Genomic DNA, 20,897 nt, shown 5'->3' on the forward strand with positions numbered 1-20,897 from the left:
CATGTCACAACATGTTACAACATGTTAAATCAGTCAAAAGAGACCATCCCCATGTCTCTACGATGTTCTGATGCAAAGAAAAAGCTCTTTCAAAAACGGTTGATAAGGTATTCTCATTGGTTGCTAGAGAGTAAATTCACATCCACCAGTGATTATAGTCCAAGCCATATGAAATGAAGAATCCATGATGACTCATGGTTTTAGATGTGTCGTTGCAGTAGTTTTAGGCAAATATAGCTGTTTTCTATCTCCAAACCACTAGGTGGCACTATGACAGAATCGTGCATGCAACCTCAGGTGATGACAGCGTTACATCTAGCTAGTTTCATGACTATACACTTTAGTTCAGTAAAGAAATAGTTGTATGACCATAGGGCTTGCTTGATATGAAAGATTATGTTCAATTATAGGGCCACCTAGTGGTTCAGGCATACCAATTTTTTTTGTGTGGCCTCAGACTCTGCTCATACATCAGCGTATCACATCTGGTGAAAAAATCTCTTTTCGTTGCGAAGTTATAACTATTTATGTGTAAAAAACACAAAATGTAAAGGTAATTTTTCTTTTTTTGCAATTTTCGGCCAGTTCTGATGAAAATTTTAATATAACGCCAATAGAGTTTTTTGTTCAGAAGGTAATGCAATGTTCTTCCAATGGCATTTTTGAGTCGATCGAAATAACGCTCGCAGAGATATTCGCACGTGTTTTTTAAGTGCCATTTTGCCGCGCAGGGTTAACCGAAAGGCGAATTCTGGCATGTTTGGTATCGTTTGACTCGGCAACTATTCAGAACTCCAAAGAAACAAGTCTCGTGAAAATACGTCAATCAGAGCCAAAGTTATAGGCATTTAAAGCATAAGTCTGACCACTAGGTGGCGCTGTGACGAAACTCTGCATGCACCCTTAGTTCCTGACTGGCATTACAAGTACCAAGTATCGTGTCAATAGGCTTAAAGTGCCCATATTATGAAAAACTCACTTTTTCTGGGTTTTGGCATGTTACTTTGTGTCTCTGATGCTCCAACACGCATACAAACTTGGAAAAAAATCCATCCATGCTGTTTTGAGTAAGATACAGGTTTCTGAATGTCCTCTGCCTTGAGTCTCAGATTGCGCCAGTTAAAACTCAGCTCCGTTGTGACGTAACAAACCGTTTCGTCACATTCAGTTTGAATTTTCCCGCCCACCACCCCACTCGCAGGTCTCCACCCACCAGGTAGCTAGAGAGCATAGAGCAGTCACTTGAATGAGACCCTCTGTGCTGTTATCATGTCTCACGGAAATAACAGCGCTATTTGGATATCATGGATTATACTCCCACCTACTTTTAAAAACAAAGTTTTAACGCGTGGTTATTGGAACCCGGAGTAATCTTATATACAGTGTGTTACGACGCAAGCAGTCCTCAGATTGTAGGCGATAAGACCTTCATGCAAAATCTGATGTAAACAACAGACTATGTATCTATATTTCACGGATTATAAGCATTTGTGGACAAAAATGGTCATTGGATGTATTTTATTGGACTTTCATGGATCATTCACACATCTGAAACAGACTGGATTCGATTCGCGATCGCGTTGTTTCATCACAAGGTAAGAAGTCACGTTGTATTTTGCATGTTGTCATCTTCTGTCACAAAATACTACATTTATGATGCTAGAGCTAAAAGCTTTTTGCCAAATTAACCGAGACCGTACGCCCCGGCTTTTCTGACGAGGCGAGCCTCTAATAACTTTACGGTCCGCATAGATATATACATGGTCCGGTCCTCCCGCTAGCTTCTAGCAATTAGCATGCGGTCCACAAGCAGTATACATCCCCCGCCGGGTCTTAATTTCTGTAATTTGCGAAAATAATGCGTTTGAAAATGTTTATAACGGGAATATGTTAGTATTGTCCAGGGAAAACGAGTGTATTGTTCAGACTGCTACATCACAATTTACGCTGGAATCTTTGTGTGTCATGATGTGTTTGACACACCGAGACCGCTTTTCTGACGAGGCTTACCCCTGAGCCTCTTATAACTTTACGGTCCGGACCTCCCGCTAGCTTCAAGCAATTAGCACGCGGTCCACAAGCAGTATACATCCCCTGCCGGGTCTTAATTTCTGTAATTTGCGAAAATAATGCGTTTGAAAATGTTTTATAATGGGAATATGTTAGCATTGTCCAGGGAAAACGAGTTTATTGTTGTGACTGCTAACGTAACATCACAATTTACTCTTGAATCAATGTGTGTCATAAGTTTCTTCTCCTGTAGTGTACTTATTAGTGATACTTTTCTGCATGATTTGTCTGTTGGCAACATAAACCGTTAATAATAATAATATATAAAATAATAACACAGTATGGTCTGTACTCCTCACGATACAACTGAGCATGCGCACGATCACATGACATTAGTAGTGGGGCGTGATCAAAGGAGCAGCAGCTCATAAATATGTAAGACTAGCTCAAAACGGCACAATCTGAACTGCCCTGAAACAGAGGCTACTAGAGATGGGTAACAATCTTTTCCTACAAGCTATTTCGAGCAAACAACTTTTGAAACATGCTTTATGGAACTCATACACCTATATAACTTGTGGAAAAGCAGTCATAAGATGGGCACTTTAAGTTTGGCGAAGATACAGCCTCAAATCCGGTTTTTTTGCGCTCTATGTAAAATTCGTTGACGTGGTTTACGAAAACGGATGGACGAATTGACATGAAATCCATAACTTTTTGCCGTGAGGGTCTGTAGATGCTACATACCGATTTTCGTGGAAATCGGGTAAAAGCTCTAGGACGAGTTCACAAAAGTAGGTTTTACGAATAATTCAAAATGGCGGAAAAATTTCCATGACGGAAAATGACGTCATAGGGTCAAATCGAATCATCTTGAGTCAAGGAATCAGAGGAAACAAGAATTTATTGTTTAGGACTTACGGGTCAGAAGTTATAAGCAAATACATAAGTGCAAATTTGGACTGTTGGTGGCGCTAGGGGGTTACAGGTACAGGCTTCAAATTTGCTGTGGAGACTTTTTGACCAGTCCTCTATCAGTGTGCCAAATTTCATAACTTTCCTACGTACGGTTCTATAGGCTGCCATAGACCGCAATGGCGGAGGAAGAAAAAGAAAAGAAAACTAACAGATACAATAGGGGTCTTCGCCCATTCTGTGCTTGACCCCTAATAATAAGAAAACTAACAAATACAATAGGGGTCTTCGCCCCTTCGGGGCTTGACCCCTAATAATAAGAAAACTGACAATAACAATAGGGTTCTACGCCCCTTCGGGGCTTGACCCCTAATAATAAGAAAACTAACAAATACAATAGGGGTCTTCGCCCCTTCGGGGCTTGACCCCTAATAATAAGAAAACTAACAAATACAATAGGGGTCTTCGCCCATTCTTGGCTTGACCCCTAAAAAGAAAAAGAAAAGGAAAACTAACAGATACAATAGGGGTCTTCGCCCATTCTGGGCTTGACACCTAATAATCCGAGCAAAAACAATAGGGCTTCGCACCTAGGGTGCAGGCCATTCTGGCCTGCTCCTCGGTGCTTGGGCCCTAAATAATAAAAATAATAATCCGAGCAAAAACAATAGGGCTTCGCACCTTTCGGTGCAGGACATTCTGGCCTGCTCCTCTGTGCTCGGGCCCTAAATATAGCTGCAAGCAGCGATGGCGGGCCCTCGCACGCTTTTTTTACCGCTACACTGTGCCTCCGAGAAAACAATGCACGGTGGGCAAGGGCATCAAGTGGGTAAATATCAGTGGGCTATTTAATGTTGTAACTGAGCCATTTGGGGACTGTAGGTAAAAGAAACCCAACATTTTAGACAAACAGGGGCACTAGTGAGCCACTTAAGAGACACGCCTATGTCTGACCTTTTTGTGTACAATTAACAGCCGACAACTCTGATGTGTGTGCCAACTTTAAGTTTAATCTAAGCACGTCAAGAGCCTTAAAAATGTCTGAAATAAAAGTTACGTTTGCGGCGTTGCCATGGGAACAGCGTTTGAGATATCAAAAATCATCTACAATGTCTCTGCATCATGTTGACCACTTTTGGTGTCAATTGCATGATTTTTCTGGAAGGAGTATTTTAAAGAACATAGTATGGAACTGTCAAAAAAATCCAGCTTTGTGACTGACACACTTCCTGGCGCCTGGTGGTGGCGCTATACCCGGGAGTCACAATAAGCACATCGATGCGATCGGAATCTTCAGACGAACAAACACCCCGCATGGCATCACAAGAAGACATCTTTTGCCTTAGATATTAGACACTTCCTGTATCTCTGATTTCGCCACAACTTTGTCGCCATGCCACGGCAGAACCGTTCGAGATATCAAAAATCCCTTCGCAATTATTCAGTACAATGTCTCGGCATCATGATCACCACGTTTGGTGTCAATCCCATGAATCCCCTAAAAGGAGTATTTAAAAGTTCAACGCATGCCTCTTTCAAACAATCCAAAATAGCCGACTTCCTGTTGGGCGGAGCTTAAATGTTGTTGGGCGAAAGTTGTTCGGGTCGATGAGATCTTTATGCGTCCCAACTCTCGTACATGTGGGTAGATTTTTGCCCGATCTGTGCATCAATGTTTGTTTTTGCATTACAGGGGGCGCTACAGAGCCCCCTGCCACGCCCGTGTTCCAGCCTTTGCCCAGTCCTAGTAGCCGACGACTCTGACATCTGTGCCCAATTTCAAGAGCTTTCGAGTATGTTAAGGGACCCAAAGTGCCCAAAAGTGTAAAAAATAATAATAATAATAATAAAAATAAAAAATATAGCTGCAAGCAGCAATGGCGGGCCCTCGCACGGTTTTTACCGCTACACAGTGCGTCCGAGAAAACGATGCACGGTGGGCAAGGGCATCAAGTGGGTAAATATCAGTGGGCTATTCAATGTTGTTACTGAGCCATTTGGGGACTGTAGGTAAAATAAACCCCACATTTTAGACAAACGGAGGGGCACTAGTGAGCCACTTAAGAGACACGCCTATGTCTGACCTTTTTGTGCACACTTAACAGCCGACAACTCTGATGTGTTCGCCAACTTAAAGGTTAATCTGAGCACGTCAAGAGCCTTAAATATGTCTGAAATTAAAGTAAAGTTTGCGGCGTTGCCATGGGAACAGCGTTCGAGATATCAAAAATCCCTTCACAATTTATCATCTACAACGTCTCGGCATCATGTACACCACTTCTGGAGTCAATCGCATGAATATTCTAGAAGGAGTATTTAAAAGTTCACTGCATGCAACTGTAAGGCTTAAAGAGCACCTATTATGGGATACACGTTTTTAAACATCCTTTTGTGTGTAAGTGTGTATTAGTACATGCTAACGATATTCAAAAAGTACATACCTCAAAGAAAACGATGACGCGAGTTATCGTCTCTAACGTTCGAGGACTACAAAAAACACTCGGATTGTAGGCAACAGTTTACTTCCTGGGATTAGTGACGTAGATAAGACCAACATTATCATAGTTCAGCCCTCTCTGCTTTGCTTGGGTACGCCCTCAAAGACGGGGGTGGGGAGCGCCGAGTCAGAAGAGAGCTAAAATGGCGGAGGTTGTGAGTCCCTGCTTTGACTCTGTTTGCAAACTCTTGTTTCATTGTTTAAGCGATTAAATCTCTCGAGTAGACGCTGTCTCTTTAGATGCGAGGGCAAAATAGCACTTTATGGACTTCCACAGAGGACATCATGTTTAATACGGTTCCGGAAAAATCCAGTCAGAAGTTGTTCATGGAGTTTTCACAATAACTGCTTCTCATGAACCGAAGCTGGATTTGCGCGACGTCTCCTCTTGAAAGTTGGATTACTGTGCACTTCTGGATCACAGGCTGTAAGTATTCACGTTTATTATTTGCCTTTTACTGTACATTACGTAACCGGTAACCGGAGATTAACATAATGTGCGTGTAGAGCTAAGCTTGCAAGCTAATTGTTTTGTGTTGTAATACTGTATTTCATAAACAACGTACCATATTTACACACGTGTATGTTGAATTATGCAGACTATCGCTTTTTTTTATCGATGTTGGTTTAGACATGTTTACAAACTTGCTAAGTTGCTAAGCTAAATACAAATACAAATGCCAGCTAAATTGTTACCGGTAAAATTTGTTCTCATGATCAAACTCAAGAAACTCTAAGTACAGATGATTTGTTTAAAGTTATATGTATTTTACTGTTGTATTTACTTGAAGCTTTCTTAGATTTTGAAACGAAGTAAACACGTAATGTGTGTTGCTAATGTTGGGCCATGTAATATGTAATACATTTACGCTTTAATGAATAGTCTAACGATTTATACTGCCGTCCAAAGCCAAAGCGCAGTAACTACACACTTGGTCGAAATTGAGTTAAGGCTTGAAATGAGCTTTATGACATCTGTTCTGTCTTGTGACAAAGTCTCCTGGTTTAATTTTGTCCCGTTTCAGAGAAATGAGGATGTCAAAATTGCAGTAACTACAAAATCCATGCTAATACCAAGGCAAACCGCAGTAAGTGATGTTACTGCATTCTGGCTTTGTTTCCCCGGATTTGATACTGCAGATACTGCGGTTTTCCCCGATCGTAACACACAGAAACAACAAACCATGGCACAATGCCGCGGCCAAATGATGGTTGAACTCGAGTTAAAACGCAAATAAACAAATACGGGTAAGGAAGATAGCTAAATAATAACTCATGCCAAGGCAAATTACAGCTTTATAAGTAGTAAACATTGACTAGCCAGCTGCTAGCAAGTTTTGACCTACCTGTGCTCGTCCATTGAAGGCAATATCCTCTGACAATAATGATATAATCCGATTCAAGCACATTGGTGTTTGTTGATTCGAACATCTCTCTTTTTAGGCAGCTAATCAAATTGTATTGACAGGGGTTACTCCTTCAAAAGTTTGATAAGAGTCTGGTAAAGATTTATTGTTAGGCAAAGATAGCGGAGCCCAGTCAACCTGACGAGCGCAGCTGGGCCAGCAGAAAGCACACTATGTGAAAAAGTACACTTCCATAATAAGTGCTCTTTCTCCACGAACTAATTTTGTAGGCTACTTAATATTAAAACATTTAGTTTAGTACTTCTAAAGCTAATCTTAAAAATATCTAAGTTTACATAACTGTGCTACTTTGAGATGAAAATTAACTAAAATGTACATACTGTTAGTTACCACTTATAGTACATTTGAAACAATAATGTCTTTGGGACAAACATGTTCTTCTATTTTTAAATTATGTTAATTTTTAACTACTGTTTTAAAGCAAACCTCGTCTAATGTAATTTTTTTAATAAATACAAATTAATAAAGTGAGTAAAATACTCTCTTTGTGGTAAAAGGAGCATTTTTAGCATTCACAAACATAAATAAAACTATTACAGTTATTAAAAACAATCAACATGTATTAAGAAGCATGAGAAAAAGTTGAATGAACACATTTATTTCGTAGATACTGCACTTTGCTTTTGCAATAGTGTTTTAGTTGTGTAAGGACTTTCAAATGCAGAGTGCAGTATCTGCATTTTGGGAGTCAAAGGTCACATCGGTGGTCATGGTTTTTATCTATAAAAAATTTCTTCCTAACAAGGCATTACATAAATGCATTACCACTAATCTACCTACAACATGTTTGGCTGGCTAGTGTAAAAACTTTAAAGCCATTTTTCTCAGTTTCAGTGTTTGCGTAGATACTGCACTTAGGCTTTGGAGGGCAGTATAGTCGTTGTACTCTATTGTTATAATATGTCTTTTTGACTGAATACATGTTTGTTTTATTTGTCTATATCCTAGATTCGCAGCTGGACACATCCTTCTACACTGTATGCAAACATGCAACATCATTACACACAGTACAAGGAGTCAGACTGGCATATGAGGAGCAAAGGTGTGTAACACATATGATGTATTTAGCTAGTGAAACCACTACCAGTCTTAGATGTATAACTGATGATGACAAAGTTTTTTTTCTCTGCATAATAATAGGAACCCAGGCAGTAGCATCGTTTCACAATGTTTCAATCACCATCATCAGTGGATGCCTTTGCCGTCCGTAGCCTGAGATTTCAGATTTGCAGCAAAAAAAAAATTATTTTCTCATTTATTGGAATGCTGTGCAGGTATTTAAGTAACTGTGTTAAATAAAGTAGTATTTACTTTTACAATAAATTAATTGCTTGTTTATATTTACAGGTATTTGTACCTTGCAGCCATCCATTACAATGTCACCAAGCCGTAACAAAAGCAGGAGAGGGAAAGTACAAGGCTATGTTCCCAAAACACACAAGTGACATACCGTAAGCAGTAATGTTTTATTTCAAATACATTCATAATTAAAAACTTAATGTATGAAGCAGGGAAATAAATGATCAAAACAAAAGATTTATTGACTGCAATATTTCTACAGTTATGTGGAGGATGTGATCAGGCTTGTGTTTGATGAGGTATTTGAAGATAAGCTGAGGGAAACCCCGATTCCAATGGACCTGGCATCACAGTTTGAGAGACCTTCAAAGGAGGACGTGATTGCATGCCATCTTCAGTGCAGGAGTCGTCGAAAGCCAAAATTGTGACCGATCTGATCAGGAAGCTCCAAGCGTATCTGGAGAACAACACACGACAGGATGATAACCTTATAGGGTAACACTTTAGAATACTGTATCTTACTTACTGTATAACTAATAAGGAATTACTGCAGAATTAATTGTTAGTTCTTCATTAACACTCAAGTCACTTCTATTAACTACTAAGGAATATGTGTTAATTAATCAGTATGTCATAGCGTTTTTTAATTATGTTAAGTAACTATTAAGTAATCAGTAACTAATAAATTCAGTCATGCCTCCTGAAGAACTACGATTAAGTAACTACTAATTTCGCTTCAGGAGGAATAACTATTAAGTAACTATTAATGAACTGTGATGCTCAGTATCCGGTTATGGCCTGTCTTCTTCACTACTAATGTTAGTTGATTTACTTAGATGGAGCCATGACCTGCCAATACCTCAGGTATGTTTATGGCCTTATATATATATATATATTTTGTGAGTCTGTTTTTACTCAAGATATTTCACATCACTATTATAAAGTGATGACAAAGAATTCTGTATTTAAAGCGTAACTAAACCCCCGGTCAGAGCCTGACTCCACCTATTGCAATATTTGAAAAATGCAAGAAAAGTAGGCAGATCCCAACGGAGAAAGAGGGGATGAACTAAGCTCGTACAAAGTGTGTGGTGAAATCGTAACATGGGCGTGGTGAGCTTGAACCTGCTTACGTCACGAGTTCTTTTTTGGACCCAACATCCAATAGAAAAATTCAACTGCAGTAGCCACCGTTCAACCTGAAGAGGGCAGCACTCAGACGTTTTTACACCATATTGTAGTATTGAAACACTTTATATCCAAATGTCAAAACACTTACTAAAATCAATGAACAGCACTAATAAAGCATCATTCTTTCAGATCATTAACTAAAAAAAAAGTTGGTTTAGGGTTTAGTTACTCTTTAAGGCAACGATCAAATAATTACTTTGAACCCATTGATAATTAATGTAGAATTACCACATCATTATCAAGGAATTACTAAGAACCTGGAACAGTATTCTAAAGTGAAAACAATGGGAACCCATTGACAATAAAGAATTACCACATAATTCTCAAAGAATTACTTCAAACCCACTATTAACCCATTTGCGCCTGATGCTGCATGCACCAGCATTAGATGTAATGTTTCGGCGCGCAGAATCAGGCGCAAATGGGTTCATTAATAAAGTAATTATTTGAGAATTATGTGGTAGTTCCCATTGTTTTCACTTTAGAATACTGTTCCAGGTTCTTAGTAATTACTTGATAATGATGTGGTAATTCTTTATTAATTATCAATGGGTTCAAGGTAATTCTTTGAGAATGATGTGGTAATTCTTTGATCATTGCCTTGAATACAGAATTCATTTGTCATCACTTTATAATAGTGATGTGAAATATCTTGATTAAAAACACACACAAAAAATATACGCAACTTTCTTTCTTTCTTTTTTTATTGGAGAATCAAAGATGTTACATTTTACAGAAAGTGATACAGTTCTCCAGTTTTATTTTATCTTAAACAACTAAGCCTTAGACAACCCCTCCCCCACCAAAAAAAGCAACTTTCTTGTACTTTTACAGTTCATTAATGTGGTATCTACAGTGTTTGGTTTAAGGGTCGACAGCGCATTGTTAAAATGCGATAGCGATGCACCTCTCCGCTGACAGTTGGAAACCCCCAGTCCCATCTCTCTTACAAAGTGGGAGATATTACAAAACTCACAGATATTACCTGTGTGCGCTCAAACTTTAACCTGAATGTAATCAGTATAGTAGGCATACATCTAAGTAAATCAACTAACAATAGTAGTAAAGAAGAAGACAGGCCATAACCGGATACTGAGCATCACAGTTTATTAATAGTTACTTAATAGTTATTCCTCCTGAAGCGGAATTAGTAGTTACTTAATCGTAGTTCTTCAGGAGGAATGACTAAATTGATTAGTTACTGATTAATTAATAGTTACTTAACATAATTAAAAACTGCTATGACCTACTGATTAGTTAACACATATTTCTTAGTAGTTAATAGTAGTGACTTGAGTGTTAATGAAGAACTAACAATTAATTCTGCAGTAATTCCTTATTAGTTATACAGTAAGTAAGATACAGTATTCTAAAGTGTTACCCCTTATAGTGTCATCTTAAATAGCACCAGCTGACAAAGCTTTGATATGCCATTTATCTGAATAGATAGCTGTAAGAAATGAATTGAACAATTTTTGAAACAAGAGCACAATATGGTTACTAAAGTATGTTTATTTGTATATTGTTTAACATTTAAATATATATTTGTAATAAATAAAAAAAAACTTTTGACTGACTATTATATTTTCTTTAAAGTTGCATCTTTTGTTCTTTTGGGTACTTTGTTACTATAATGATACTTTAGTGTTATTGGTTTAAAAATGTAATAAAACTTACTCTAGTCCTGCACCTCAAAGGCTTATAGTTGGTACAATAAATGTTCTGTGTGTAGGGATTTAGACAATTTGTGCAAAACCTGGATGATGAATCACGCAGGTAAGAGGCCCTGGAACCTGTTGCATTCTCCTTAAAACCTAATAAGTAAAAACATAGCACTTATAAGTAAGCAGTCTTTCATAAAAAAGTTTACCATAGTGAAATAATGTAGAACATTCATTTCAATTAATACTTTCTTTGTGCTACATTTGGTGTTTCCATATAGTTTGCACAGTGATATAGTATGTAAGCAGGCTTTTATAATAAAGTTTACTATAGTAAAATAATGTTAACAAATGAAATAGTTTTATAATCATTTCAACAAATACTTTCTATGTGCTACATTTGGTGTTTCCATATAGTTTGCACAGTAATATAGTATGTAAGCAGGCTTTTATAATAAAGTTTACTATAGTAAAATAATGTTAATAAGTGAAATAGTTGTATAATCATTTCAAAAAATACTTTCTATGTGCTACATTTGGTGTTTCCATATAGTTTGCAAAGTAATGTAGTACGTTATAATTACCTTTTGGATGTCTTTGCAACACATTTTCGTCTTCGTTTAGCATTCTGGCAGAGCTAAGGACACCTAAAAAAGTTAAATCCAATCGCGTTCATTGACAGAGATCGTTTATATTGTAACGGCCGTCTGAACTCTCTGGATCGAGCTTGAAGTGGTAAGGCAGTACAGACACCATCGTTTATAGAGAAATATAGCGCTTGTTTACGTTGCCTGTGACTCTCAGTCAGAACCGGAAAACCCACGCGTAGTCAGGGGCGTAACCTTTCAAACACACACCGAACCCAGTTGACCAATAACAGTTGAGTAGTCATCTGACCAATCCGAATACACTAGACATTTTGGGAGGCGGAGACAGGAACTAAATCAGAGCGTTTTCCAGACATGCAGAAATCGGTGAGGTATGTAAGCAATTTATAAGACTCACAGTGCATTAGTTCAAGTTGTAATAACATGTATGTACTATGGGATATTACAATAACGTGCTAACGTGCTAATTTATTAGCATAATTGGTGCTCTTTAAATATGCCTTTAAAATGAAAGTTAAGTTTGACACGTTGCCATGGGAACAGCGTTTGAGATATCAAAAATCCCTTCGCAATTTATCATCTACTATGCCTCAGCATCATGTTGACCACTTCTGGAGTCAATCGCATGAAGATGCTAGAAGGAGTATTTAAGAGAACATCGGCGTCAACTGAAAGGCGTAAATATGCCTTTAAAATGAAAGTAAAGTTTGAAGCGTTGCCATGGGAACAGCGTTTGAGATATCAAAAATCCCTTCGCAATTTATCATCTACAATGTCTCGGCATCATGTTGACCACTTCTCATGTCAATCGCATGAAAATCCTAGAAGGAGTATTTAAAAGTTAACTGCATGTAACTGAAAGGCTTAAATATGCCTTTAAAATGAAAGTAAAGTTTGACGCGTTGCCATGGGAACAGCATTCGAGATATCAAAAATTCCTTCGCAATTTATCATCTACTATGCCTCAGCATCATGTTGACCACTTCTGGAGTCAATCGCATGAATATTCTAGAAGGAGTATTTAAAAGAACATCGGCATCAACTGAAAGGCTTAAATATGCCTTTAAAATTAAAGTAAAGTTTGACGCGTTGCCATGGGAACAGTGTTCAAGATATCAAAAATCCCTTCGCAATTTATCATCATTTTAGCATCATGTTGACCACTTTTGGAGTCAATCGCATAAACATTTTAGGAGGAGTATTTAAAAGAACATTGCATGGAACTGTCAAAAAAAATCCACCTTTGTGAATGACACACTTTCTGGCGCCTGGTGGTGGCGCTATACCCGGGAGTCACAATAGGCACATCGATGCGATCGGAATCTTCAGACGAACAAACACCCCGCGTGTCATCACAATAAGACATTTTTTGCCTTAGATATTAGACACTTCCTGTTTCTCTGATTTCACCATAAATTTGTCACCTCGCCATGGCAGAACCGTTCGAGATATCAAAAATCCCTTCGCAATTTAACAAGTACAATGTCTCAGCATCATGATCACCACGTTTGGTGTCAGTCGCATGAATCCCCTAGAAGGAGTATTTAAAAGTTCAACGCATGCATTTTTTAAACAATCCAAAATAGCCGACTTCCTGTTGGGCGGAGCTTAAATGTTAGAGGGCGAAAGTTGTTCGGGTCGATGAGATCTATAAGCGTACCAATTCTCGTACATGTGCGTACATTTTTGCCCGATCTGTGCGCCAATGGGTTTTTTTTTGCATTACAGGGGGCGCTACAGAGCTCCCTTGCCACGCCCGTGTTCCAGCCTTTGCCCGGTCGCAATGACGGACGACTTTGACGTCTGTGCCAAATTTCAAGAGTTTTCGAGTATGTTTAGGCACCCAAAATGCCCAAAAGTGTTAAAAAAAAAAATAATTAAAAAAAAAAATAATAATAAATATAGCTGCAAGCAGCGATGGCAGGCCCTCGCACGTTTGTTTACCGCTACACGGTGCCTCCGAGAAAACGATGCATGGTGGGCAAGTGCATCAAGTGGATAAATATCATGCTGCTACTGACCCATTTAGGTACTGTAGGTAAAAGAAAACCCACATTTTAGACAAACGGGGGCGCTAGTGAGCCACTAAATAGACCTTTAACTGACGTTTTTGTCAACACTTAACAGCTGACAAATCTGATATGTGTGCCAAATTTGAAGTCAATCTAAGCACACCAAGAGACTTAAATATGCCTGAAATAAAAGAAAAGTTTGACGCGTTGCCATGGGAACAGCGTTCGACATGACAAAAATTCCTTTGCAATTTAGCATCTACAATGTATCAGCATCATGTTGACAACTTCTGGTGTGAATCGCATTGTTTCCCTAGAAGGAGTATTTAAAAGAACATTGCATGCAACTGTCAGGCTTAAATAAGCCTTTAAAATGAAAGTAAAAAGTTTGACGCGTTGCCATGGGAACAGCGTTTGAGATATCAAAAATCCCTTCACTATTTATCATCTACAATGTCTCGGCATCATGTTGACCACTTCTGGTGTGAATCACATTGTTTCCCTAGAAGGAGTATTTAAAAGAACATCGCATGCAACTGTCAGGATTAAATAAGCCTTTAAAATGAAAGTAAAATTTGACGCATTGCCATGAGAACAGCGTTTGAGATATCAAAAATCCCTTCGCAATTTATCATCTACAATGACTCAGCATTATGTTGACCACTTTTGGTGTCAATCGCATGAATATCCTAGAAGGAGTATTTAAAAGAACATCGGATGGAACTGTCAAAAAAATCCACCTTTGTGACTGACAGACTTCCTGGCGCCTGGTGGTGGCGCTATACCCGAGACTCACAATAGGCACATCGATGCGATCAGAATCTTCAGGCGAACAAACACCCCGCTTGGCATCACAATAAGAATTTTTTTGCCTTAGATATTAGACACTTCCTGTTTCTCTGATTTTGCCACAAATTTGTCGCCTCGCCACGGCAGCACCGTTCGAGCTATCAAAAATCCCTTCGCAATTTAGCAAGTACAATGTCTCGACATCACGTTCACCACATTTGGTGTCAATCCCATGAATCCTCTAGGAGGAGTATTTAAAAGTTCAACACATGCATTTTTTAAACAATCCAAAATGGCCGACTTCCTGTTGGGCGGAGCTTAAATGTTAGAGTGCGAAGGTTGTTCGGGTTGATGAGATCTTTATGCGTATCAATTCTCGTACATGTGCGTACATTTTTGCCCGATCTGTGCATCAATGTTTGTTTTTGCATTACAGGGGGTGCTACAGAGCCCCCGTGCCACGCCCGCGTTCCAGCCTTTGCATGATCCTAGTGGTACGGGACTCTGACGTGTGTGCCAAATTCCAAGAGTTTTCAAGTATGTTAAGGCTCCCAAATTGGGTCAAGTGCTCGGGCCCTAATAATAAATCCGAGCAAAAACAATAGGGCTTCGCACCTTTCGGCGCAGGCCATTCTGGCCTGCTCCTCGGTGCTCGGGCCCTAATAATCATAAGGAAAACATTAGGGCTCGGGCCCTAATAATAAATCCGAGCAAAAACAATAGGGCTTCGCACCTTTCGGTGCAGGCCATTCTGGCCTGCTTCTCGGGCCCTAAAAATATAGCTGCAAGCAGCGATGGCGGGCCCTCGCACGTTTTTTTTACCGCTACACGGTGCCTCCGAGAAAACGATGCACGGTGGGCAAGGGCATCAAGTGGGTTAATATCAGTGGGCTATTAAATGTTGTTACTGACCCATTTGGGGACTGTAGGCAAAAGAAACCCCACATTTTAGACAAACACGGGGGCTATTGAGCCACTAAACAGACACGCCTTTATCTGACGTTTTTGTCAACACTTAACAGCCGACAACTCTGATGTGTGTGCCAAATTTAAAGTTAATCTAAGCACGCCAAGAGCCTTAAAGGAGCATTTCAACCGTAGAAACATTAATCTTTATTGAAAGTGTGTCATATTTGTAGTCGAAATGTAACATACATTTAGAATTTGGTGCCTATTTGACAGAGAAAGGGGGTGTTTGTAGTCTCACTCCCTTAACAAAGACATTGCACTTCCTTCTTTCAATGATGCAAAATGATGATTTTTACATCATTGAAAGAAGGAAGTGCAACACTGAAATCTGTATTTCTCCTGTCTCAGCAGCAACTGAGGAAATGATGCATGACCATTCAAAAACATGACAGGGGTTCTAACTATACAAAGCTTAATGCAAATGGGTGAAGTGTCCCTTTAAATAAGCCTGAAATAAAAGTAAAGTTTGACCCGTTGCCATGGGAACAGCGTTCGAGATGTCAAAAATTCCTTCACAATTTCTCATCTACAATGTCTCAGCATCATGTTGACCACTTCTCGTGTCAAACGCATGAATACTAAGAAGGAGTATTTAAAATTTCATTGCATGCAACTGAAAGGCTTAAATATGCCTTTAATATGAAAGTAAAGTTTGACGCATTGCCATGGCAACACCGTTCGAGATATCAAAAATCCCTTCGCAATTTAGCAAGTCCAATGTCTCAGCATCATGTTCACCACGTTTGGTGTCAATCGTATGAATTCCCTAAGAGGAGTATTTAAAAGTTCATGACTGACACACTTCCTGGCGCCTGGTGGTGGCGCTATACCTGAGACTCACAATAGGCACATCGATGCCATCGGAATCTTCAGACGAACAAACGCCCCGCTTGGCATCACAATAAGACATTTTTTGCCTTAGATATTAGACACTTCATGTTTCTCTGATTTCGACACAACTTAGCCAGGCCATGGCAGAACCGTTCGAGATATCAAAAATCCCTTCGCAATTTAGCAAGTACAATGTCTCGACATCATGATCACCACGTTTGGTGTCATTCGCATGAATCCCCTAGGAGGAGTATTTAAAAGTTCACCGCATGCATTTTTTAAACAATCCAAAATAGCAGACTTCCTGTTGGGCGGAGCTTAAATGTTAGAGTTTAAATGTTAAAGTTGTTCGGGTTGATGAGATCTATAAGCGTACCAATTCTCGTACATGTGCGTAAATTTTTGCCCGATCTGTGCATCAATGTTTTTTTTGCATTACAGGGGGCGCTACAGAGCCCCTGTGCCACGCCCATTGTCCAGCCTTTGGTTTTCTGCGATGATGGACGACTCTGACGTCTGTGCCAAATTTCAAGAGTTTTCGAGTATAAATGCCCAAAAGTGTTAAAAAAAATACAAATTAAAAAAATATATTCTGGCCTGCTCCTCGGTGCTCGGGCCCAAATAAATCCCATCAAAAACAATAGGGCTTCGCACCTTTCAGTGCAGGCCATTCTGGCCTGCTCCTCGGTGCTCGGGCCCTAAATAATAATCCGAGCAAAAACAATAGGGCTTCGCACCTTTCGGTACAGGCCATTCTGGCCTGCTCCTCGGTGCTCGGGCCCTAATAATCCGAGCAAAAACAATTGGGCTTCGCACCTTTCGGTGCAGGCCATTTTGGCCTGCTCCTCCGTGCTCGGGTCCTAATAAAAAAAAATATATATATAAATCCGAGCAAAAACAATAGAACTTCGCACCTTTCGGTGCAGGCCATTCTGGCCTGCTCCTCGGTGCTCGGGCCCTAATAAATCAGAGCAAAAACAATAGGGCTTCGCACCTTTCGGTGCATGCCATTCTGGCCTGCTCCTCGGTGCTCAGGCCCTAATAATCTGAGCAAAAACAATAGGGCTTCGTACCTATCGGTGCAGGCCATTCTGGCCTGCTCCTCGGTGCTTGGGCCCTAATAATAATAATAATAACTCCTTGAAGAACAATAGGGTCCTCACACCCCGGTGTGCTCGGGCCCTAAAAATAGGGGGTTGTCTATGCAAAAATGAATTTAAAAAGTAGTGCCCAGATGAAAATGACTTTCTAGCCACTTTTTCATAGTTCACCTTATGGCCTTTGATCTATTTTGTAAGTTATATTTAAAAAAAAACTCCTTTAATGTCCTAATATAAATAAGACCTAGTCCTGGATTAAGATGGCTCTATCTGGGTAACTACATCTATATTTCAACATTGTCTCATCATTATAGTCATCGTAAATGCTTTTGCCCATTTAGCTCAATATTTATACAAAAATATCAGATTACTTGATCATCATTTATCATCACCCTAGATTGGTTAAAACATTTTAAAATAATGTGATTTTAGTTAATCAAAATGCTATTTTTCTTCATATATTTTATCATTGGGGATTTCTTAAAACTTCGTATGACGTTTAAGGTGAAAAACTTGTAATATCAGCAAAGTGTAAAAATCTTGTCTGATCTTATTCTCGTGAACCCAATCTTGTTTCATCTTGCGGAGCAAGGGTCTTGCACACCCCTAGAAAATACATCTTGTTTTTTGTCATGAAAAATAAAAGGTTCTAAAAACTCATGGATGCATGCACACTGGACTAAAAGTCCACTTCATTGTCGTGATATAGGTGTTAAATTTCATTCATTATGGTCTTAAAAAGGTCTTAAATTAGACTTGGTGAAACCTGCAGAAACCCTGCATTCATTCACCGACGGCATCAGCCATGCAAGGCGCCATCCAGCTCGGGGGAGCTAGATGTCAAGGACACCTTGACTCTTGGTAAGGTGGAGCCGGGGATTGAACCACCAACCTTCCAACACAAAAGGATACACAAAGCTACGTGGGTGTGTATAGGGAGGAAGTTCAGACGATCACTTCAAGAAGTGAGAGTGAGACGAGGAGCTGAAGAGACACTGTACAGCTGAGCCCTGCCGACCATGATTCAACACCTCACCCTTAAAGGACACAATGAAGCTACTAGGGCTGTCAAATTTTAATTCGAATTTCGAATATTCGTCGAATGTAAAAAAAATATGCATATTCGAACGTAAAACTTTGCATTCGAATTTGACCTGTGTCAGGAAGCTCACGCAACGTGATATAATGCATAACTGACGCGGATTGTTATTCAGAGCGTTAGCGGCTCAGCCAACTATGCGGAGCAAGCCAGCGTTATTCATTTGAAAAATAGCAAGAAAAGACAGTGGGGATTACGAGTCGGACAGAATACATATTTAAAGGGCTGTGTGATGCTGCTTTGGTGTTTGGAGCATCAACTGGATTTCAACCGCAAAGTGAAACTAACTGAGATGAATTATTGTCGTCTGCTTCTAAATGCAGTTTTAAAGTTTAAAATAACTGATCAACACGAAAGTGCCATAATACAGCTGCTTGTTTAGCAACATTAAAACCATATGTGCATCTACAGAGTCCACACCGCATATGAGAGAGTTGCAATGTAACGCCGCGGTGGCTTTATTTTAACTGACTGGAAACTTGACTTTCACCTGGACATTTGATATGCAAGTTTTTCATCAACATTATCTGCGTGAAATATAAACATGATGATCATCTGCCAACTCGACTGTTTCAGCACGTCCTCTATTAATTACGGAGAGTTTTACGCTTTATTAACGGCTTCGCTCTGCGCGTAAGTTAAACATTTTTGTTCTGTACTTTATTACTCGCTTATATTTCTACATATTTTCAACCAAGGAACACACAAAATATTATATAAGTTGTTGTGAAAAGCGTTTAAGCTCGACAAAATTTAAATGACTAATGATCTTTTCCACTTATTTTGGCTTAAATAAAGATTAATTCGTTTTCATACTTTATTAGAAACACGTTAATTTATCTACTTATATAAAATGCCCTATATTAATATGCATTGTCTATGTATGGCATTCGTTTTGTACATTTACAGGTGCACAACTATACTGGTTAATTTTGATTTCATTAGTAGTGTTTATAACATTCGTTTTAACAAAAAATAAGCTGTGCATGATTATATTATTGGGGCTTTGTGCTGCGCCCTCTTGTGGGCTTTTAGGAGTATTTTCTCCAAGATAAAGTAGGTCTTTATAATTCGAATATAATTCGAATTTTATTATTTTTCAAGGACGAATTTCGAATGTACTTGTTCAGCCATTTTGACAGCCCTAGAAGCTACATGAGTTCAAGACCACACTCAAAAACAAATTTGAAGTATGGAAGAAGCTAAAGGTGGATGAGAGCCTGGAAGAGAAGTGGAAGAAGGTGAAGACAACAGTAGTATCAACGTGTCAGGAAGTTCTGGGACCAAAGAAGCCCAATCACAAAGAGTGGCTCTCAACAGAGACTCTGAAGGAGATAGAGGAAAGAAAAAGAAGAAATCAATAGTCACCAATAGCCATACAAGAGCGGGAAAAATCAGGGCACAGAAGGAATATACAGAAACTAACAGAAGCGTTAAGGAGAGCATAAAAGCAGACAAGAGAAACTATGTGGAGTCATTGGAAGAAGCAGAAGCAGCAGCTTACAAGGGGAACATGAAGGAACTGTACAGCATCATCAAGAAGTTGTCCGGCAAGTCCAATAAGCCTGAGAGACCAGTGAAGAGCAAAGATGATGGGCAGACCATACCCGAGGAGGAAGGACAAATGAAAAGATGGGTAGAGCACTTCGAGGAGCTGTTAAACAAACCAGAGCCACCAGACCCACCAGGCAGATACGGAGACCAGCGTGGAGATGTTCTTTTTCAAGAAATCTGGAGTGAAAAAGTGCCGCTGGAGTGGAAAGAAGGTTACCTAGTTCAAATTCCAAAGAAAGGAGACCTTTGCTGTTGCTGCAATTACCGAGGTATCACACTGCTGTCCACCACAAGCAAAGTATTCAACTGGGTGATCCTCAACAGGTTGAAAGAGAAAGTAGATCCTTGGCTTAGAGATGAACAAGTGGGATTCCACAAAGATAGATCTTGTACAGACCAGATTACAATGCTGCACATCATATCCTTTGGATGAGACGTTAAACCGAGGTCCTGACTCTCTGTGGTCATTAAAAATCCCAGGATGTCCTTCAAAAAAGAGTAGGGGTGTGCCCCGGCATCCTGGCCAAACTTGCCCATTGGCCTACTAATCATCCCCTCATACTAATTGGTTATATCACTTTATCTCCTCTCCACTAATAAGCTGGTGTGTGGTGGGCGTTCTGGTGCAATATGGCTGCTGTCGCATCATCAAGGTGGATGCTGCACATTGGTGGTGGTTGAGGAGATTCCCCCGTTCATATGTAAAGTGCTTTGAGTACTGAGAAAAGTGCTATATAAATGTAAGGAATTATTATTATTATATTAGAACCGTCACTGGAATCGAACTCACCTCTATACATCAACTTCATTGACTACGAAAAAGCTTTTGACAGCGTGGACAGGCAGACACTCTGGAAGCTCCTACAACATTATGGAGTACCCATAAAGATCACCAATATTATCCGGAACTCATACGACAGACTGTCCGGCAGAGT

The 20,897-nt window shown here is 39.5% G+C and overlaps 2 long non-coding RNA genes across 2 annotated transcripts; one reads left to right on the forward strand and one right to left on the reverse strand.

The window, feature by feature from the left end:
- Positions 1-5,272: 5,272 nt before the first annotated feature.
- Positions 5,273-8,551, forward strand: LOC135774076 (uncharacterized). Its single transcript, XR_010543629.1, has 5 exons — positions 5,273-5,849; positions 7,798-7,891; positions 7,990-8,123; positions 8,197-8,300; positions 8,411-8,551. It is a non-coding gene; the product is annotated as an uncharacterized lncRNA (long non-coding RNA).
- Positions 8,487-11,956, reverse strand: LOC135774077 (uncharacterized). The gene is made up of 3 exons (XR_010543630.2): positions 11,585-11,956; positions 11,017-11,153; positions 8,487-8,605 (listed from the first exon to the last, which is right to left on the reverse strand). It is a non-coding gene; the product is annotated as an uncharacterized lncRNA (long non-coding RNA).
- Positions 11,957-20,897: the final 8,941 nt, after the last annotated feature.

Source organism: Paramisgurnus dabryanus, chromosome 5 (assembly GCF_030506205.2).
Source record: "Paramisgurnus dabryanus chromosome 5, PD_genome_1.1, whole genome shotgun sequence".
NCBI classification, from domain to species: Eukaryota; Metazoa; Chordata; class Actinopteri; order Cypriniformes; family Cobitidae; genus Paramisgurnus; species Paramisgurnus dabryanus.